The 21,585-nt window shown below is 36.9% G+C and overlaps 1 protein-coding gene and 1 pseudogene across 11 annotated transcripts in view; one reads left to right on the forward strand and one right to left on the reverse strand.

Annotated features, from left to right (window-relative positions):
• The window catches only part of NCOA1 (nuclear receptor coactivator 1), a 213,862-nt gene that overhangs the window by 189,865 nt on the left and 2,412 nt on the right, over positions 1-21,585 (reverse strand). The window lies entirely within an intron of this gene.
• On the forward strand, positions 12,449-13,125 carry LOC110206700 (density-regulated protein pseudogene; annotated as a pseudogene).

A 21,585-nucleotide genomic window follows, 5' to 3' on the forward strand; every position in this document is an offset into this window, starting at 1 on the left:
TAAAAAAGTGTTTTTGAGAAATAGTTTAATCATTAATTATATCTTTACTTGGAAAGTGAGCCGCTAAAAACCTAACTGTAGCCTGAAGAAATTTAGCCTATTTTAATTTTGGCCCCTACCTACTGCTAAGTAGTGTAGGTCTGTTGTAAACCTTTGTTCAAATAAAAAAATACATCAAAATTAAGTTTAAATGACTATGTTAAACATCTTCCAAGTTGTAACTTATTTCATTAAAATATTATTTGTATTCAACAAAATTTGCAAAATAAAAAATTTAATATGAAGTCTCTCACAAATAATAAGTATATGGGGTCTTATCTGATTACTTCTTTTAATTCTTATAGACTATCCCACATAAAATATTCATAATTATCTTATAATTACTTTTACAACTTTATATTTAGTACTCAATTACAGGTAGAAAAAAATTTATATTTTATAATTATATAACACAAGTTTTAATTTCAAGCTTTTAGAGAGAGTCAAAAGTTATTATAAGCACTTAATAAATCTAAAAGAATACTATAAGTAGCATACTAAATTACCCTGGGGTTCTTAACCCATTTTTTTTCATTGAAAGAGATTTATGGAACAACAACTACAAAAATGTTGGGAACCACTGCTCTAGACAAATTAAGTTGGTTATACAAGATCAGGACAAAAATTTCAGCTTCCCAGGCAAAATGCATCAACAAAATCTTGTATAGAAACAAGGGTAGTGGAAAGGGAGGCTAGCAGCCTCCAGGTTATATGAATTATACTAAATTTACTAGACCTCCCATTTATTATAAGATAAATATTACTATAAATAAATATTTTAATTAAGAAGTAAGTTATGTGACTATAGCTCTTGCCCCCACTGGACACACAGACGGCACTAATATTTCCTAGGGTCCCTTTTAGCTATAAATTAGGGTGACAGATTTTAAAACTGAAGAAAGAGACCTTAGTAGCAATCTAATCCAATTTGTGTATGTTCATATAGGCTCTGTTTCTCTCTGTACACACACACACACACACACACACACACACACACACACACACACACCCCATATGGCAAAGCCAGAATTTGAACTTTTGAATGCAGGTTCTAACTCCAAATCTACTCTAATTCTCTACTGTATCATATACTGCCTCTTCTCGATCTCTTTCCAGAAATACTACTTCCCTGCAGTGCTCAAGCTTGGGTAATGACCCACACCTTGAAGAGCCTGAGCCCCTACTCTACTCCCCCAGTAAAAACACAATCACTCTTTAAACCATGTCGCCCTTTCAGGCTGATCAGGTAAAGGTCATTCATGGTCATGACCTTCCTTCCTTCCTTATGTCAACGGTAGCAGAATTCCAAGGGCTAGGAGTATAAAAGGAAATTCCTAGAGGCAGGAACTAGGATGTCATTTAATTTACATACAGTCGGATTAAAACCTTGAAAGAGCTGTGGCTGCACTTATCAAACTTACTTGCTTGGGAAAAAAAAAATCAACAGCCAATCACATTCCAATTCCACTAAAGATTTCTATTAAGGGTTCAAAAGGACCAGTCGTAATTTATTATTTAGCAATTAGATCCACCATGACAACTTTCAGTTTCCTTGTCTAAATATCTGTCCCAGTTCTTCCATGAACTATATGAAGTCAGTCAGGAGGGGGCTGTTTGCTATCAAGTATGACATGGCCTAGTAGATGGAAATGGCCATCTGGCTAAAAAATCATAAACCTAACCCTGTCTTGGTCTGAGACGAATTGCTGAAGCCATAATTTCAAGTACAGGTATACCTATGCCATAAAGCGATCCAGCTCCTAAGTACTACTCCTCCACAGAAAATACAAAGAATCAAGGTCTTAGGTAGTTAACAAACAAAAAAGAGATAATCCAAGGAGTAAATAAAGTCCAAAGGGGAAAGGCAGAATCACCTAATGGGAATCATAGCTCATTAGCAGGTTCTGGTGAAGGAGGGAGGGAAGGAAGGAAAGAAGGGAAGAAAAAAGTAAAGAAGGAACAAAGAAAGAACAAAACAAAGTCTAGTAATAAAGGAAATCTTATGTAGGGTCAAATTTAAAGACAATGAGCTGATACTGCAGACTTGTCAAACATTCATCAATTGAGAGCTTTTGGCCTCAATTCAACTTACCTGTGCAGATTCCCACTACCATGTGAGCTTCTGTGCCAAGTGCATCTTCAGGGTAAACACAATTCCATCTTTTCCATTCCCACTACCAGCTCTTCCTTCCTACTCACTTCTCTCTAACTTCCAATTTATCCTATTCATAAGTAGTAGATGTTAATCTTTCTAGAAACACAGCTCTAACCATATCCCCTTCCTGCTTAAAAAAAAAATTGTCAGTGGCTCCCCACTGTTTATCAAATAAAGTCCAAACTTTAATTTGATATTCAAAGTCCTCAACAATCTGGCCTCATTCTCCTCTTTCAAAATTATGTACCACTAGTCTTTCACCTGCTTCAGCTAAACTGGATTATGTGAGATTTCTGGTGTCCATGAAATAGTTCATGCTGTTTCACTGTCTGGAATGGGTAAGAAATCCATCTTAAATGCTACCTTCCTCATGATGTCTACTATATTTCCCTGAATAAGATATGATCTGATGAGTATTTTGTCTTTTTTTATGACATTTGTATTTTACCTTGTGTTATAATTATGTGTGTACTTATTTTAGTAACATTACTAAACTGCAGGCTCCTCCTTAAGGCCAAGGACTATCTGATTAATCTTTGTTATCTTCTATTATGTGGAACATGCATGGTTCCTTGTACACAGAACAATTACTTGAACATGATAAATACTCAATAAATATCTCAAAAATCTTTAGAGAGGGGAATAAATACAACAAAATGACAAAAGCACTTGATTTGAAGCGGAGTGCCACAATATAAATTCCAGTTCTGCAATCGATTCCTTTTTTAACACTGGACAAGTTATTTTACCTCTCTGGGCCATGGTTTGCTCATAAATAAGGGGGCTAGGTCACATGGACTCTGAATCCCCTTCCAGCTCTAAATTCTGTGTCAAATGCAGGTTAACAGCTAGTAGGCTAATTAAGCTACAACATAAAAGTATGTGAAGGGAATTCATGAGAAATAAGACTTTAAAAACTGATTTGCACCCAATATAGAAGGTCTTGACAATAAAAACTAAGAAATTTTTATTTTTTCCTAGAGGCTACAGAGAGCTGCTAAAACTTTTGAGCAGAGGAATGATGTGGTTATATCTATACCTCAGGAAAATTAATTCTGGTGACTGTGCTAGTGAGAGAGAGAGACAGAGACAGAGAAACAGAGAGAGACCGACCAGAAGCCAGCAGACCAATTAGTAGGTTACAACAATAAAGTAGGCAAGTGGCAAAGGGGGCCTACACAGGCATAGTAGCAATAATAGTGAAAATAAAGAGCTGCTTCAAGAAATGTTGTAAGGCATACTTTGGAAATTTGCTGGAGAATTTCCAATACAATTTGGAACTGAAAGTGCATTGCAAAACAAATGACTTTCCCATCCCTAAAAAAATACACCTGATCAAATGAGACTATGATAACAGTTAAGCAAGGGGTATTGCAAAAATAAGACTATTTTTACATCTAAATTTTTTTTACAGAAAAGCATGTCTATAAATTGAATTTGTTCCATTGTTATGTTCATGTCAGGGATAGAGAAGATCAAAAGGTAAAATGGATAATTTGAACTACATAAAATTGAAAAAAATTTTTGTTTTTGTTTTTTACAAAATTAATGCAGTTTTAAAAATGAAAGGGAAACAATTAACTGAAGGGGAAAAAATCTTTGTAGCAAGTTTCTCTGATAAAGGTCTCATATCCAAGATATATAAGGGACTGATTAAAATAAGAACAAAAGTCATTCCCCAACAGTCAAGTAGTCAAAAAAAAATGAACAAGCAATTTTCAAAGGCAAAAATCCAAAGTACTAACAATCATATGAAAAAATGCTCCAAATGACCAATAATTAGAAAAATGCAAATTAACAAACTCTGAGAGTCTACTGCACATCCATAAGATTGGCAAAGATGACAAAAAAAGGAAAAATGACAAATACTGGAAGGGCTGCAAGAAGACAGGCATATTAATGCATTGCTGGTGGAGCTATGAATTACGCCAGCCATTCTGAAAAGCAATTTGGAACTATACCCAAAGAGGCACTGAACTGTGATGATGCTATACCACCACTAGACCTATAAACTCCCCATGCCCCACCAAAAAAGCTCAAAGAAACAGGAAAAGGACCCATGTCCCGTGTGTAATAACATTTATAGCAAGTCTTTTTGTAATGGCAAAAAACTAGAAACTAACCAAGTGTCTACCAATTAGGGAATGGCTAAACAAATCATGGTATGTGAAAATAATAGAGCACTGTAGTTTAGTAACAATTTAAAAAGGAATGTTTTCATAGAAACCTGTGAAACTTGTATGAACTGATATAGAATGCAATGAAAAGAATCAGAGAATAATTTTAGACAATAACATTATAAAGAAAAGGAATTAAGATAGACTTGAGAATTCTGATCAATGAAATAACCAGTCTCAAGGAGGTACAAAACGGACATGGACAACATGAGGACTTGTTTTGCTTCACTATGATTGTTTGATACAAGGCTTGTTTGGTGGAGTTGTTGTTTTGCTTTACTTTCATTTTCAGTGTGAAAATTCAAGGGGAGGCCAAAGTGGTTCTAACATAAGTGTTATCAAAACGGAAAAAGAAAAAAGAAGTTTGGTCATTGATGCATTTTTAAAAGAAGCACAGAGAACATGGTCAGTAGTATATACAGATAAGCAGGACAGCTTTGAAAATAACAATGAATAAGTTAAAAGAAAAGCAAGCTATACACAACACAGATTCATAGCTTTATGTATAATACTCTTTTTCAGTTCTAATTTGCATAAGGAAACATTCCTTTGGTGTTTAGTTAAGATTGAGGAAAAAAGACAGACAGAACATGCTAAGGTAAATTGTCAAAATATTATTATTGCCATTTCACATAAGGAAACAGGTTCCAAGAGCCTGTTACTTTTCCAAGTTCAACCATTTGTTAAGTACCTGCTATGGGAAAGTCTTTGTAACAGAGTGCCATCTTTGTAATAACAATATTCTCTCAGTGTTGTTACATAGGCTGTGACACAAAAACATTACAATCAGCAACAGGAGGGGGAAAAAAGACCAAAGGAAAGAATCCATATGTACAAAAATATTTATAGCAATGTTTTTTGCTGTAGCCAAAACCAGAAACAAAATGACTGTCTATCAAATCGGGGAATGGAGGAATAATTATGAATGTAATGAGATACTAAGACAAAAGGAATGTAGTCATAGAAACCTGGGGAAACTTATATAAACTGATGTTCAGTGAATTGAGCAGAACCAGAACAATTTGTAAAGAAAAACAAACTCAAAAAATTTAAACATTCTGATCAATTCTATAAACAACCACAACATCACACAAATTGATGATGAAGGATGATGCTTAACCCACCAATTAACAAAGAGGTGGGGATCTGGAGGTACAGATTAAAACATATTTTTAGACATGGCCAATGTATGAATTTGTTTAGCTTTGATTTAGCTTTAGCTATGATTATCTGTTAGAAGATGGTTGTTTTGCTTTGTTTTGTTTTTTTAATTGAGAAGGATATGGGAGGGACAAGGGATAGTAATGAACAGTGATACATAAAAGAGGGTCACTACCATTTTTTTTAAATAGAAGAGAACAATGGAAAATTTTGATTACATTAAATTTAAAAGTTTTTGCACAAACAAAGCCAATGCATCCAAGATTAGAATGAAAGCAGAAAACTGGGAAAGAACTTTTACAACCAGTTTCTCTAATAACGGCCTTATTTCTAAAATATATAGAAAACTGAGTCAAATTTATAGGAATACAAGTCATTCTCCAATTGATAAATAGTTAAAGGATATGAGCAGGCAGTTTTCAGAGGAAGAAATTAAAGATACCTATAGTCATGTGAAAATGTTCTAAATCACTGTTGATTAGAGAAATGTAAATCAAAACAATTCTGAGGTACCACATTACACCTATCAGATTGGCTAACATGACAAAAATGTTGGAGAAGATGCAGGAAAATTGGAACACTAATGCATTGTTGGTGGAGTTGTGAAATGATCCAACCATTCTGGAGAGCAATTTGGAACTATGCCCAAAGGACTATAATGTGCATACCCTTTGACCCAGCAATACCACTTCTAGGTTTGTATCCCAAAGAGATCATAAAAATGAGTAAAGGACCCACATGTACAAAAATATTTATAGCAGCTCTTATCATGGTGGCAAAGAATTAGAAATTGAGGGGAGGCCTATCAATTGGGGAATGGCTGAACAAGTTGTGGTATATGAATGTAATGGAATACTATTGTGCTATAAGAAAAGATGAGCAGGTGGACGTCAGAAAAACCTGGAAAGACTTATATGAATTGATGCTGAGTGAAATGAGCAGAACCAGGAGAACACTGTACACAGTAACAGCCACACTGTGCAATGACTAACTTTGGTAGACTTGGCTTTTCTTAGCAATGCAAGGATATAAGACAACTCCAAAAGATGCACGATGGAAAATGCTATTCACATCCAGAGAAAGAATTATAGAGTCTGGATGCAGATGAAAGCATACTTAGAGAGAGAGAGAGAGAGAGAGAGAGAGAGAGAGAGAGAGAGAGACGGAGACAGAGAGAGAGAGAGAGAGAGTGAGAGATAAAAAATGTGTTAAACTAATCATATAATTTTGAAAAAAATTCAAGCTATATGGACTGTGCAAGGGTTTCCTGCATATTCCTTTTTCTATTCTTTATATATGGGACTATATCTTTATCAATTTGTCAAGTTCAGAATAAAAAGATTAATAAAAATTATGTTTAAAAAAAATAATTGCCTCGCTGTATTAAGAGTGCAGTTTAGGTTAGATAACAAATGTGTGGTGTACCCCGTCAACATGTTTGAAGCAGAAGTATTCCAGGGTTAGAATGTGGCAAGGTAGTAGTGAGGGATTCATCATCATGATTCTGAATTTTAACATTCCCCTCTTTGATCACTTAACTTCCTATCCTTCCATACCTTCCTCCATCCCTCTACATTTCTTTTAAACCTGTTCTTCACCCTTACTTTGGCCTCTAGTCCCTCCACCCCTTCCTCCTCTCCTGTTCTATTATCCCTATGCCCTACCTTCATAGTCTTCAGTCTAGAGATGACCAGTTCAATTGTCCCTTTATCCTGTCACCACTAATATCTTGCAAAATTCCAAACTTTTGTTACCCACACAGGTCTCTGCTCTGAACACTACCAGAAGAATTCATGCAACACATGCTAATAGAGTCCACTACAAATCTATGTCTATCTAATACCATGGGGCCCTCACTGCTGAATAGTGGTGCCTTAATTCTTTCCTAATTGACACTCCTGGACCTCTCTGAAGATTCTGACACTGCTATCCACACCCTCCTACATACTCTCTCTTTCTTGGTTCTGTGACACTGTTCCTTCATGGTTCTACTAACTATCTTTCCGACCATTCTTCTCAATCTCCTTTACTAGATAGTTTAGGCTGGCTAGCCACTGGAATCTTCAAGTTCTGAATTGACTTGCTTTTTATTCTGTCTAGTATGACAGTATCCAGCCAACTCTGTCAAGCATTTCTTCATCTAATAGCTTTCATTCCTTCCAAACTAAGGACCTAAATTATATCTTTGATTGATTCAGTAGAGGTGTTCTCATCTGATATAAAGATATCATAGCTAGAGTATCTTTAAGTGAGGGATTCAGTGATCCCCACACTTACTTTACTCTTCCCCCTCTCTCTATCTACTCAGTTAACATTTCCTGTCATTCATACTTCCACACCATCACACAACCACCCAATTTCAGGCTCTCTAAACTGGACTTTTGTAATTATCTCTTAAATGATCTGTTTGCTTCTAACCTCCCACTCCAACCCACTTAACGAACAGCTGCCAAAATAACCTTCCTAAAGTGAAAATCTCACTATATCACTCTCCTCCTCAAAAATATAAAGTGACTTCCTATTGTCTCCAGAATAAAATATAAAAATTTCTCAGTGTGGCATTTTAAATTTTCCACAACCTGCCCCAACCTACCTTTCCATACTTATTTTATGCTATTTCCCTTCATGTACTCTACAACCCAAACTTGCTCTTTTCTGAACTCTGCATTCTATCTCTGGACTACTGGTATTTAGCTGCATTGCTTGGACTGGACTCCACCATCATTATGCTCCTAGGAAACCTCTTTACCAGGAAACTCATTATCCTTTGAGATCACATTACCTTTAGTACTCACACTTCTTCAGTACCCTCAGTACTCTGTGCCCCTCTGTTTGAGGGCTAAAGGGCAGAACAAAACCCCTTCCCAAATCTCTATTTAAAGAGGTTCACAGGCCAACTAACTCTTCATTTCCCAACAGTTGCACTCCGTGGACTGGGCTCTATCATGTGCAGAATGAACAAGGTACCTTCTCTCCCACTCCCCTTTTGGGTTTCCTTTTTGTGTGGTTTTCCGGCATTACACTGTAACCTCCTTGAGGGCAAGTACTATCTTTTCCTTATTTCTATCGACTTAGCACAGTACTTTTCCAGTGCCTGGAAAATAGCAGGTGCTTAAAAAATGTTTATTGACTGCCTTCTATGCTCCACGTCCTCTCTTCCTCACCTATTTCTCTAAGAACTCTGAGCTTCTTTCAAGGCTCAGCTCAGGTAAGAATACCTACTCAAAGCCTTTCCCAGTCCCTTTAGTTGTTAAGTACTCTCTTGCAATCTCCTTGTTGTTTATTTATCTGAGGGGATCATAATCTACCCAATTATCCAGGCTCCCAATCTAGGTGTCATGCTCAATTCCTCACTCTCCCTCATTTTCCCATATACAATCTTTTGCCAAGTACTATCATTCTACCTCTACAACTACTCACCTCAGGCCCATTATTTCCTGACAAGTCTCTTACCCTTCTACAAGCCCCCAGAATCTTAAGCTTGGAATACTGAAGTTGCCTTCTCCTTGCCTCATGTTTCCCTCCATTCCATCCTATCCTCCACTCAGCTACCAAAATAATCTTCCAAAAAGCCCAGGTCTGACCATGTCACCTCCCTATTCAATAAATTCTAATGGCTCCCTATTTCCTTCAGGAGCAAACACAAAATCCTCCTTGGTTTTTAAAGCCCTTAATAACAAACTTATCCCTTCCCACTTTTATATTTGACACCCAATGACACTGGCCCTCCTTGCTATTCCTTGCACTATACACTTCATCTCCCAACTCTGGGCATTTTTACATGTTGTACCATAAGGAATTCTCACCCACCTCATTTCCACCTCTTAGCTTCCCTGGCTTCCTTCAATTCCAAGCTAAAATTCCACCTTCCGCAAGAAGCCTTCCCCAAGAAGCCTTCCCCAGATCCCCTTAATGCTAATTCCTGCCCTCTGAGATTACCTCCAATTTACTCTGTATATATTAGATGTACATATTGATTTGCATGTTGTCTCCCCCAATCTCTGTAAAATACGAGCTCCTTAATTTGGAACTATGTCCAAAGGGCTATAAAACTGTGCATACCCTTTGATCCAGCAATACCACTACTAGGTCTGTATCCCAAAGAGATCATTAAAAAGGGAAAAGGACCCACATGCACAAAACTATTTATAGCAGCTCTTTTTGTGCTGGCAAAGAACTGGAAACTAAGAGGATGCCCATTAATTGGTGAATGGCTGAACAAGTTGTGGTATATAAATGTAATGGAATACTATTGTTCCATAAGAAATGATGAGCAAGCAGATTTCAGAAAAACCTGGAAAGACTTATATGAACTGATGAAATGAAGTGAGCAGAACCAGAACTTTGTACAAAGTAACAGCAACATTGTACAATGACCAACTTTATCATGATAGACTTAGCTCTTCTCAGTATTGCAATGATCTAAGACAATTCCAAAAGACTCATGATAGAAAATGCTATCCACATCCAGAGAAAGAATTATGGAATCTGAATGTAGATTGAAGCATACTGTTTTCTCTTTTTTGTTGCTTTTTTTTTCTCATAGTTTTTCCCTTTTGTTCTGATTCTTCTTTCACAATATGACTAATGTGGAAATATGTTTAATATGATTGTGTGTGTGTGTGTGTATATGTATATATCCTATATCAGATTGCATGCAGTCTTGGGGAGGGGGAAAAGAGAAGGGAAGGGAGGAGGAAAGAATTTAGAACTCAAACTCTTATAAAAGTGGATGTGAAAACTAAAAATAAAACAATTTTTTATAAAATATGAGCTCTTTGAGGGCAAGGACTGTTTCTCATTGTTGTCCTTGCAACCTTAAACGTTAATAAACTGTTGTTGAATTAACTTGGGAAAATTAATGCTATTTAGTCTAAACATAGGGATTCTCTGAATATGCTTGGTCATCATCTGCAACTTTCTCCTGACTTCCAATCATGCCAAGTCTTGCCCATTCTATCTCCATAACATATCACATCTATTCCCTTCTTTCCATTCATAAAGCCACCACCTTGGTTCAAGCCCTCACCACCTTGTCCTTGTATTACTACAGTCTAGCACAGGGCCTTGCACACAGCAGGCACTTAATTTAACTTAGTAGGCTGAATTGGCAATAGGCTGCACCCATAAAAGGAGCTTGTACTGAAAGAAAAATACATAAGTATACAGTAAAAAGTAACAGCAAATACAGAGTGCATTCAGGTTTGACAAAGAAGAAAAACCAGTGTTTGGATCAATATAATATCTAGAATAAAAATGACCAGTACCAGGAGGAGTTATGGTTTGATTTACATTTTGAAGGAAAACAACACATGAAAAGACTCTGAAGCAAATCTGTTTTGTTGTTGTTTCGCGAAGGTAGCAAGCAAAATGTGTGTTTAACAAGAACTCTATATAAGTAAAATAATGAGAAAACAGTTTCCTAGAAAAGAAAAAAAACTTAAAATGCTAGGATGAGGAGTTCAGACTTGATATCCTAGGCAAAAGGAAACCACTGTTGAATGAGAATTGCCATAATAAAAGGTGTTTGAAAAAGACTATTTTAGCAGCTATACTGTAGCATGGAATAGAGAAAAAAGACTTTTGTTGAGTCGTTTTAGTCATGTCTGACTTTTCATGACCCCACTTGGGGTTTTCTTGGCAAATATACTGGAGTAGTTTGCATTTCCTTCTCCAACTCATTTTAGTGAGTTAAGTTAAGTGCCTGAGGGCCACATCTGAACTCATGTCTTCCTGACTTCAGGCCTGACACTTTATTCACTTTGCCACTTAGCTGCCCTCAAAGAAACCAGAGGCAAGGAAATATGAGGACAAGAATCAACATTAATCCAGGTATGAGGACGAGAGAAATGAATGTGAGCTGTGTAACTGGGAGGGGGGTAAAACCCAAATCACATGAACAGAATCAATAGAATTTAAATTACATCACAGAATCTTGAAAGTTGGAAAGAACCTCAGATGTCGACATTAATTCCCTCTATAATATCCTCAACAAGTGGTTTTTTCAGCCTCTGTTTGAAACCCTCCAGTGACAAGAAACTCATTAACTTCCAAGGCAACCTATACCACTTTGGGACAACTTCATTAGGAAGTTCCTCCTAATATGGAGCTGAAATCTACCTCAATTCTCAGTAACTTCCTCCCATTCTGTCCTAGTTCCGACCTCTTGGGCCAAGCGAAATAAAACTAATCTCCTTCACGTGACAATCCTTCAAATACTTGAAGACAGTAATCATATTCCACCCTTCTTATAGATCAAATAAATATTCCCAGTTTCTTCAGCCATTCCCAAGACTGTGAAGTCTTATCACCATCCTAGTTGCCCTACAACTTGATGTCTTTCCTAAAATGTGACAGCAGAACACAATACTCCAAATGTGATTTGATTAGGAAAGAGTACATCAGAATTATAATCTACTTTGGGAGCATATGGGGGAAGGGGGTGGGGGTGGAGGGAATGGATAGAAAGCCAACCTTAGAGTCGGGAAGATCTGGGTTCAAGGGTTACCTTTGATACACAGTAGCTATATGACCTTAGTCAAGGCCTGCTACACCAGGAAACACCCAAAAACTATAACTTGAAGAGAAGACGTTGACCTGCATTAGTAGAAGAAATTTTCTTGTCTAGTTCCAATACCCATCCACTATCTATTTTGGAGTGGATGCTATTCTTCTATTAAAGTAGTTTAAGAATGACTTAATTTTTTTGGCTCCAACATCACCATATTGACTGATATGAGATGATATGATTTACTCAATCCCTTAGGATCCCTTTCTGGATCCCTATACTGTCATCTGAAGTACTAGTTATTACTTTACCAATTACACATGCCCCTTTTTATCTTCCATCCAAATCACTGTTAAGCATTTTTACCAAAAAAAAAAAACCCCAAAGACTCCTCTGGCCAACAGCCTCATGGGACATCCTGGCTTCTTCAATAAGCTGGGCTTCTGGGCCTGGGTTGGAGCTGCATGTGTGGGTGGCTGCAGTAGTATTTGTGAGATAGCTACAGATTTTCCTGAGTCTACTGCTCCCAACTGAAAAGGAGACCTGAGAAGACATAGACAGATTACCTATCCACTTCAGGTCCTTTACTGTGGATGTTTACTATTCATTATCAACAGAGTACTATGATGTTGCTTGGTTGGTGTAATGTTGCTAATTAGAGCCAGTAGCTAGAGAAGAATTTTTCAAATGAGTTTGCAAAACTCACTGTACAAAATTCACCTTAAGAACATGGAAATCAGGAATGTCAAGAAACGGCAGAAGAGAAAGAGAAGAAAAAGCAAAAGAAAGGTGGAAGGAGTCAAATAACACACACACAAAAAAAGACAGTACCCCAAAAGGTTACAACAGCCAAAATTCCTAGCAAAGAAGAAATATATAACAAGAGTGTATGGCCTTGCAACTTTCAAAATTGACCTTAAAAAAGCAGCAAGGTTTTTTCTCAGAAATTCTCATGTGGTAGCTTAGTTACAGGGAAGGATGAAATCATCTTTTAGAGAGACTTCACTGATAACATTCTGGATATAATTCAGAAGTGGCCAGAGGTGGATGAAGACAGTTCTTAGGTACTTGGAAAAGTAAAGTGATTTAAAAAAATAACTTTTTTTCTGTATTTAAAGACATAAATAGCCTGTAGCCAAAAGAATCAAGACCTTTAAAAATATTTCTATTTCTCTTACAGTAAAAGTGCAGGCTACTCTCATCCTTTGTCATTTCACTGTTGTGTACGAGACTGTTTGCTTTTTTGTGTGTATTTGTTTTATTTTTTAAAATTTGCCAAAGTCTAATAAACTGGAGAAATCCATCATGCATATGTATGAAACAGAAATTTAGTTACGTAAAAACTTTTGGTCATCAAAAAGGAGGCCAAAGGCTAGCACTTAAGTGCTAGAGCAAAGTAACACTAGAGAAGCCTGTTAGGCTGACATCAATCCATTAAACAACACACTTTACTTCCAGTCATTTAACCAGTTACAAGTCCAGCCAATTTGTACTATCATCCAATCTATATTTCTCCATCTTTTCCCAAGGACACTGTGAGAAGCTGTCAAACACCTTGTTAAAATGCAAGTATCAGTTTCCCTAATCTATCAATCCAGTAATCCTTTCTAAGTAGGTAATAAAATTAGTTTAAAATGATGTTAGAAAAAAAAGGACAAAAGCTGAAAATTACTCTAAATTTGTAAATCTAAGAGAACAAAAGGTACATTACTATACCAGCCATAACAAGAGGAGCCTAGAGCCATCTTATTCATGATTTATTTCCCATCCTTAAGCATAATTACATGCCTTTAAATAACACTAACATTTAAAGGGCAGTGAGGACATTCTAATTTTTTTTTGCATATTCCTCAAGAATGTGATAGGGATTGTGGTATATGAATGTAACGGAATACTATTGTACCATAAGAAATGATAAGCAGGTGAACTTCAGAAAAACCTGGAAAGACTTGTATGGAATGATGCTGAGTGAAGTGAGCAGAACCAGGAGAATGTTGTATACAGTAACAGCCACATTGTTCAATGACTAACATTGATAGATTTAGCCCTTTTCAGCAATGCTAGATCTAAGACATCTCCAAAGGTCTCATGATGGAAAATGCTATCCACATCCAAAGAAAGAACTACAGAATTTGAATGTAGATCAAAGCATACTATTAGCTATTTTTTTCTTCTGTTTTGTTTTTTCTCTTTCTTGTGGTTCCTATTGGTTCTAATTCTTTCTTACAACATGACTAATGTGAAAATACGTTTAACAGGAATGTATATGTATAGCCTATATCAGATTGTGCGCCATCTTGGGAAGGGAGGCAAAGGTGGGTGAGAAAACTGTAAAACTCAAAAGCTTATGGAAGTGATTGCTGATGAATCAAAATAAATTAATAAACTCTTCTCATAAAAAAGGGAAAAAAAAGAATTTAATAGGGAGCTTTGAAAAAGTATCCTAAGTTCTGACTTAAAATCTGACCAATGAGATGGATTTTACCTCAGAAGATGTATCTGATTGTCAGTTCAATTTGTCTATTCCACAGAGGCAGTGTACTAAGCCTCTAGATTTATAAACCTACCTTTGTGCTTTACAAGTATCCCTCCTAGAACAAACCAATAGATTAAGCCAATGATAACAGGCATAACTATCAGGATAAAATATGATTACAAGGATGTCTAATATGTAGTAGGGAAGGAAAAATTAAGAGGAGTAAAAAAACAACAAATCCTCCCTTCTGTAATCAGAGGTAATTAAGTTATCAATTTTCATCTTACCACTATAAATAGAGGTCCTTCTAACTTATGAAATAGACAGTCATAGAGTTCAAAAGATTCCAAAGCTGCATGACTACAGAAGTATGATCTGTACCAGATTGCTTGCCTTCTCAAGGAGGGGGGAAGAGGAAAGAGAGAATTTCAAAGTTAAAATTTTTTAAAGGATGAAAAAAAATTTTTTACATGTAATTGAGAGGAAAAAATAAAATAAGAAAAAAAAGATTCCATAGCAACCTATAGCTTTTGTCTTGGCATCAATTATTTCCTTCTTCAGAAGCTAAGGTAAAACAAGATGGGATTCTCCACAGACAGCAGTCCTTGCAGTGGCATAAAACTGTTAGGGATTTGGGGATAAGCACTCATCTATTCCACTTGATTTTCTGAAGTTGTATCTATATAGGTATTGCCTCTCCCAAATTATGTTCATCACCTCTAATTTCATCATCATGCTGCTAATTCAAGTCTTGATTGATATTACATCCCTCAGCCTCCTTTGCCCTCTGATTGGAGGGCTGGAGGGTGAAGTACCAAACTCCTCCCCATGCCTTTCTTTATAGGTGGCAGGAAACAGGCCTTTCTGACTCACTCCATTCTGCATCTGCTGCTCTGCCTGATTTCAAAATACAATGCCCCCCGAGCCAGGTTCCTTCCCCACTTCACACTCCTTTCCTTCAGTGTGTTATCTCCCCCTCATTAGACTGTAAACTCCTTGAGGTCAGGGACTATTTTCTATTTCATTATATCCCCAGCACTCAGCCAGACACTGTGCTAACTGCTTCAACTTGAGCTAGAGGCACAACTAGCTATCTCTCTACTATATACAAGTTCCAAGTGCTCCATACACATCTTTTTGCCCAAATTTATAGAACCAACTCATAAAGAGAGCAAAATCACACATATCCCAAGAATCTCCAAAAACAGGTTAGGATGGTAGTAAATGGCGAGTGACCACTCAACCATTCCCATGCCAACTGTTACCCACACAGTAGACAAGTCAGCCTAACTAAAGGCAGCAAAGCACCTCGAGGAAGAAAGTAGATGCAACATGTTCCTGGCAGGTCAAATCACCACCACCACCACCACCCTGACCACCACCTCCCCTCAAACCCTGAGAGGAACAGGCCAGGACCCTGAGCCCAAGAGCCTTGAGAAAAGCAATGTTTCCAGCCTAGTGCCCTCAGCCATCACCCTGGAAAGCAATCTTTGTGGAGGTGCAGTCTGGCCACTACTCCTCCAAGTGTTAAAGCCAAAGCTACTGAACACCAAGAAAAGAAAGTTATTGTGGTCGGTTCAAAATGGTAAGATTTTTATCAATGACAATTACATCAAATAAGAGGCAGTTGCTTTGCTGTTGCTCTATAAGGACCAAAATATCCATCCTAATGATTTGAAGCTGAAACTTTCCATATGTGTTGTCTCTCCTATTAGAATGTCAGCTCCTTAAGAGCAGGAACTGTCTTACTTTTCTATGTATATCCTTATCACTTAGCATAGTGTTTTTCACTTAGTTAGCTCTTAAATGCTTTATTCATTCATTCATTCATTCATCCAAAGGCACAGCAAACAACAGGGAAAGGTCTGAACCTAAAAAAGTTACTACTCAATGTGATTAAAAATTAGCTCTGAACAACAACAACAACAACAACAAAAAAGGTCAGAATTAGCAAGCCTAGGAGTCACAAAATACATCTTAGTGACCCACTGGCTTCTACTCTAACACATCTGATTAGTCTGTAAGAAGAAAAGCAGAGGCAGGAATACTTTTCCTGGTGCAGCAAACAAGTAAGCAAGAGCATAACTCTTCAAATTTGCAAATGGAATAGACATTCCAATGACTCTCCTTCCTATGCCAAGTCATTTGAGTCCCAACTATGCTCATATAGCCCAGAACTACAAGAAGGGTAAAAGGGTGTTAATTTTTAAAAGGGGGATGGGGTAAGGAGAGATACCAGATGGAACAGCTCAAAGAACCCAAGAAACTACTTAATGGCTTTGTGACTACCATATTCAACAAGAAATTACTAATGCCATGGCAACTGCTACGGGAATCCTAAGAATCTCCTAAACAACATAAATGCTGGTCATTCATCTTTCCCTGCTGCCTACAAAGAAGCCTAGGTGTCCTCCATACTTAACATTTCATTATATCTCTCACAGCTAAAAGACCAGAAAAATGTTCCTCTTCTGCAGACTGATTTCACTTTCTGCCTCTCATTTCTCAACTATCTGCAATCTGGCTTGGGACCTCACTGAATTGAAATTGCTTTCAAAGTCACCAAAGATCTCAAATGCTAAATCCAATGCCCTTTTTAAATGTATTATCCTAACATTTCTAAATCCTTATCCTTCTTAATCTTTTATGGCACTTGATAACGTTTACAATCTTCTCCTGAATACTGTCGGACTCTCTGACATTTTGTGACAGCTCTCCTGATTATCCTCCTACCTGTCTGACTACTTCTCAATCTCCTCTGCTGACTCATCACCTATGTCATAAGAATACTGGTCAAGAGCTGGAAGGGACATTAGAAGCCACATAGTTCAGATGCTTCACTTTATAGATAAGAAAATCTGGTCCCAGAGGTTGAGTGACCTTGCCCAATGTCACACTAGTTGTAAACATTAGCGACAGAACTTTAATTCTGGTCCTTTGATTTTTCCACTATACCACACTGCCTTTTAAGGGTCTTCAGAGCTAAGCTCTAGTGGAACCTACACAAGACCTTTCTTGACTCCATCTACCAAGTTACATTTAGATAGATAGACAGACAGACAGTCTGTATTTATTTGTATGTGTATATTTTACCCTAAAGGGAAAATACAAATTACTTGAGGAGAGGGATTGTTTCATTTTTGTCTTTGAATCCCTCTAATATAGTGTCTGGAACACAGTAGGCATGTAATATATGATTGCTGATTGAATATTGTGCTCCATGATGATCTTCTCACTCAGGATGCAATGGACCAAACTTAATATGATCAGAACCATGGTCAGATAATTCCAGATAGTCAAAGGAAAACAAAGGAAAGGGAATGTGCAGTCACAAGAGACTTATGAGGAAAATGAAAGCAGAGAGAAAGGTCTCTGAAGAAGACAATTAACTGTTTACATGTAGTATGCCAAAGAGAAGCAGCTTGTCATGGTGGAGGAAGCAATGACCTTAAGAGTCAAGAAGACTTGAATTCAAGTTCAGTCTGACACTCATCAGCTGTATGAATATAGACTGGCCCTGTCAGTGCCCAAAACAATTCAATAAGCTATAAGATCTGCATTAGTAGAGGAAGATACCACACTGGAAGTTCCCTCTATAAACTTAGCCCCCAACCTAGACCAAAAATTTAAAAAACAAAATCCAAAAAACAACTAAACAAAGTTTTGAGAAATATCGCATTCTTCCACACTTGCCTCTTTAGCACTACCATTTCATTGATCTCTATGTTGACCTCATCACTCAGAAAACTTTTTACTATGTATAAAGAATACATGCAGATTATGCTAGTTGCAAAGCATTTAGTTTTATTTATTTTATCTCTCCATATTATAAAAAATCAAGCCACATACATTAGACATTGTGGCAACCTAATTTTCCAATGTAACAAAGGGTTAACTTAGGAAACTTAGGAAACAGTAACTCAAAAAAATTAAAGTTTGATAGCAGGATACCAACAGCACCTCTGGAGCATTACAGCATTCTGGCATAAGCAAATTTCTGGGACTGTTACAATCTGCTGCTTCTGTTTTCAGCCCAGATTTCTAGAACTGAAACATAAGAATTGGGAAAAATACAACTGCTGGCAGAAAGGAGGACAGAAAAAAAAAACTCACTGTCGATATCCCCCTGACATAAGTAGAATAGTAACCATTAGCTGCAAAACCAGAGCCTCTATACACACACACACACACACACACACACACACACACACACACACACACACACACAGAGTACATAGCAGAACTATTTCCCTGGCTCAAAGTAGACAAAAAAGCAGTTTAAAACCCACAATCCTCCACATTTTCACAGGGAGAAATAGGAGAAGGGTTAGCCATAAACCATGTAAAATTGAAGTTTTGTTTCTCACAAATCAAACTGTGCTTATGCTAGTAGGGCTAATGGAAATGTAGCACAAAGCCTAGGAAAAATTTCAGGAACCAAGCACCAGTTTAGGTCTCACAGGCAGAGATTCTTTACTAGACAGCATTTCATTCTCTCTCTGAATTATGAGTCTTCTTCCCTCTAGCCAAAAAACATTTTGGAAAACAAATAGAAAGGGAAAAAAGTATTATTTTGTCTGCAATCACAAGTTTTTGCCCTTAACAAGTCTTGGGCCTGAATTAAATGTACCTGTTTTTAACTTTATCTTCATTAAAAGCCAATATATTATTTTGAGACTGCTCATGGTAGGGGGGAGACACTTGAGTTCTGCTCATAAAACATTTCAGTGGGCAAAATCTCATCACTACTAACCAAAAACAATTTGTAATTTTAAATGTCAAAGAACAAACATATACACAAAACTTTCCTTTCACATTATTCTCAATATGAAGAAATCTGACCCCCTTCCCACATCATACACGTCTGCGAAATAAGCTGAGGGGCCCCTTTGGCCAAGATTTTTTTTTAAAGAATAAACCTTGAACCACTCCCAAAACATGAGGCAGCCCCCAAGCAAATTTAACTCTTAACAGTTGCATAAAATGCCTCTTTTTAAACATTCAGAACTCTTTGGTCTTCTTTTCAGTAATGTATTATTCTAGCATTTGAGGATTTGCTTTGCACACAGAAGTCAAAAACTATTTGCTGAATTCATTCACTAACTAAAAGAGAAAAAGCAACAAGGAATCATCCCAAATAGATAAAGTGCCCCCATAATTCACCCTTATCATCAAGGAAAGGAAACCAATATCCAAAGTTTTAAGAACCTTTTATTGAACATCACCATGCCTTTAAATTCCACATTTTTCACTAAGACAGTTACATCTTCAATAGCCTCAACTACTAACACCATCAATAAAAAACTAAAAAGGTCATAAAGAAAGGAATCAAGATATTGACAAGTTTTTCTCCCCACCCTAATTGAAAGCTTTCTCTGTCACAGAGGCTTTTTTAAAAAACCTAATTTGAGATTTCACTAATTTATGGAATTACAGGTGAGGAACTTCCTCTACCAATTGTTGTAAACACCTTTGAAACTTAAAATCTCACAGTTGCCTGGGGCACTGAGAAGTTAGATAACTTGCCCTAAATCACATAGCTGGTATGAGTCAGAAACAGACTTGAACAAGAGCTTCCTAGCTAATTCTGTCTTCTCAAAGCCAAGCTCTCAATGGCATACACAAAACCAGAGTATATAAATTGGAAAAGTAACAGAGATAAGGGAGGAGACAGATTCAAGATTCAGAATGAAATCTGCATTTTTGGTCATGGACAATGGTGAGAATTTGTTTTGCTTCACTATGCATATTTGTTACATAGGTTTTGTTTTTGTTTTCCTTTTGAATTGAGGGTAAAGGGAGAGAAAACAAATGCTTGTTTATTGAAAAATAAAATAAAAACTCTAAGTCAGATGTCAACTAATCCAAATCATACATGGATAAGAATATCATTTACAGAATCTACCAGAAGCCTTCCAGAGATGGGGAACTCCTTACTTCCAAAGGGTAACCAATCTGAAGTATTAGAAAGCATTTCTTAATAATGAAGAAGCCAATGTCTGCCTCTGACATTTCCACCCAATTCCCTCTATTTCGGTCCTCAAGAGCCAAGCAAAACAAGTCTTTCAAATTCTTAAAGATGATGATCATTTCCACAGGTTACTCCTCTCTTTTAATTATTACTTACCAATAAAACACAAATCATAATAATATTATCATGAGATATCTTAAAATATTAAAAATTCTTTTGCAAAGAATTCAGAAACACAGTATTCTACCATAAATGAAGGCCATCCACAAGGATATTTTGTTTAAACCTACACAAAACAGTATACTACTGTAAGCTCCTTGAAGGTAGGAAATATTTTTGTCTTTGTATCACCACTGCCTAGCACATGGCCACCATATGCTAAACATTTGCAGAACTGAATTGGTGAAACTTTATTATCAGCAGAAATTGTCCCACCTTCAAGATACAGAACACAAATTCACCTTTGATCACAATCTAGGCAGCTAGCTGGCACAATGAATAGAATGCAGGCCTAGAGTTAGGAAGACCTGAGTTCAAACTCAATTTCAGACCCTTCGTAGTTGTGACCCTTGACAAGTCATTTAACCTCTGTTTGCCTTACTCTCCTTAACTGGGAAATAAATCTTCGATGGAGATAATAATGGCTCTTTTATCCCAAGGTGAAGACCAAAGGAAATAATACTTGTAAAGCACTTAACACAGTGCCTGGCATATTGTTATTGTTTAGTTGTTTCAGTCTTATCTGACTCTTTGTGACCTCTTTTTGAAGGTTTTAGTGGCAGAGATTTGCCATGTTCTTCTTCAGTTCATTTTACATTTATGTACTTGGCACATAGTAGGTGCTACATAAATGCTAGCTATTACTATCATCATCAGCATCATCATTAATCTTATCTATAGGATTCTTAAACTTACTCTTCACCTTCATACCACTGGAGCATCAATCTTTCCTATTCTCAGTCTACCATCCTTGTTATTTCTGCAGCAAGATACTACTCCATTTCCCAACTCTGCCTTTGCAGAGTCTGTCCCCCATGTCTGAAAATGTTCTCTCTCGTCTCTGCCTCTTGGCCTCCTTCAAGATTCAGACCAAATCCC

Source organism: Phascolarctos cinereus, unplaced genomic scaffold (genome assembly GCF_003287225.1).
Source record: "Phascolarctos cinereus isolate Bilbo 61053 unplaced genomic scaffold, phaCin_HiC Scaffold_2;HRSCAF=192, whole genome shotgun sequence".
Taxonomy (NCBI): domain Eukaryota; kingdom Metazoa; phylum Chordata; class Mammalia; order Diprotodontia; family Phascolarctidae; genus Phascolarctos; species Phascolarctos cinereus.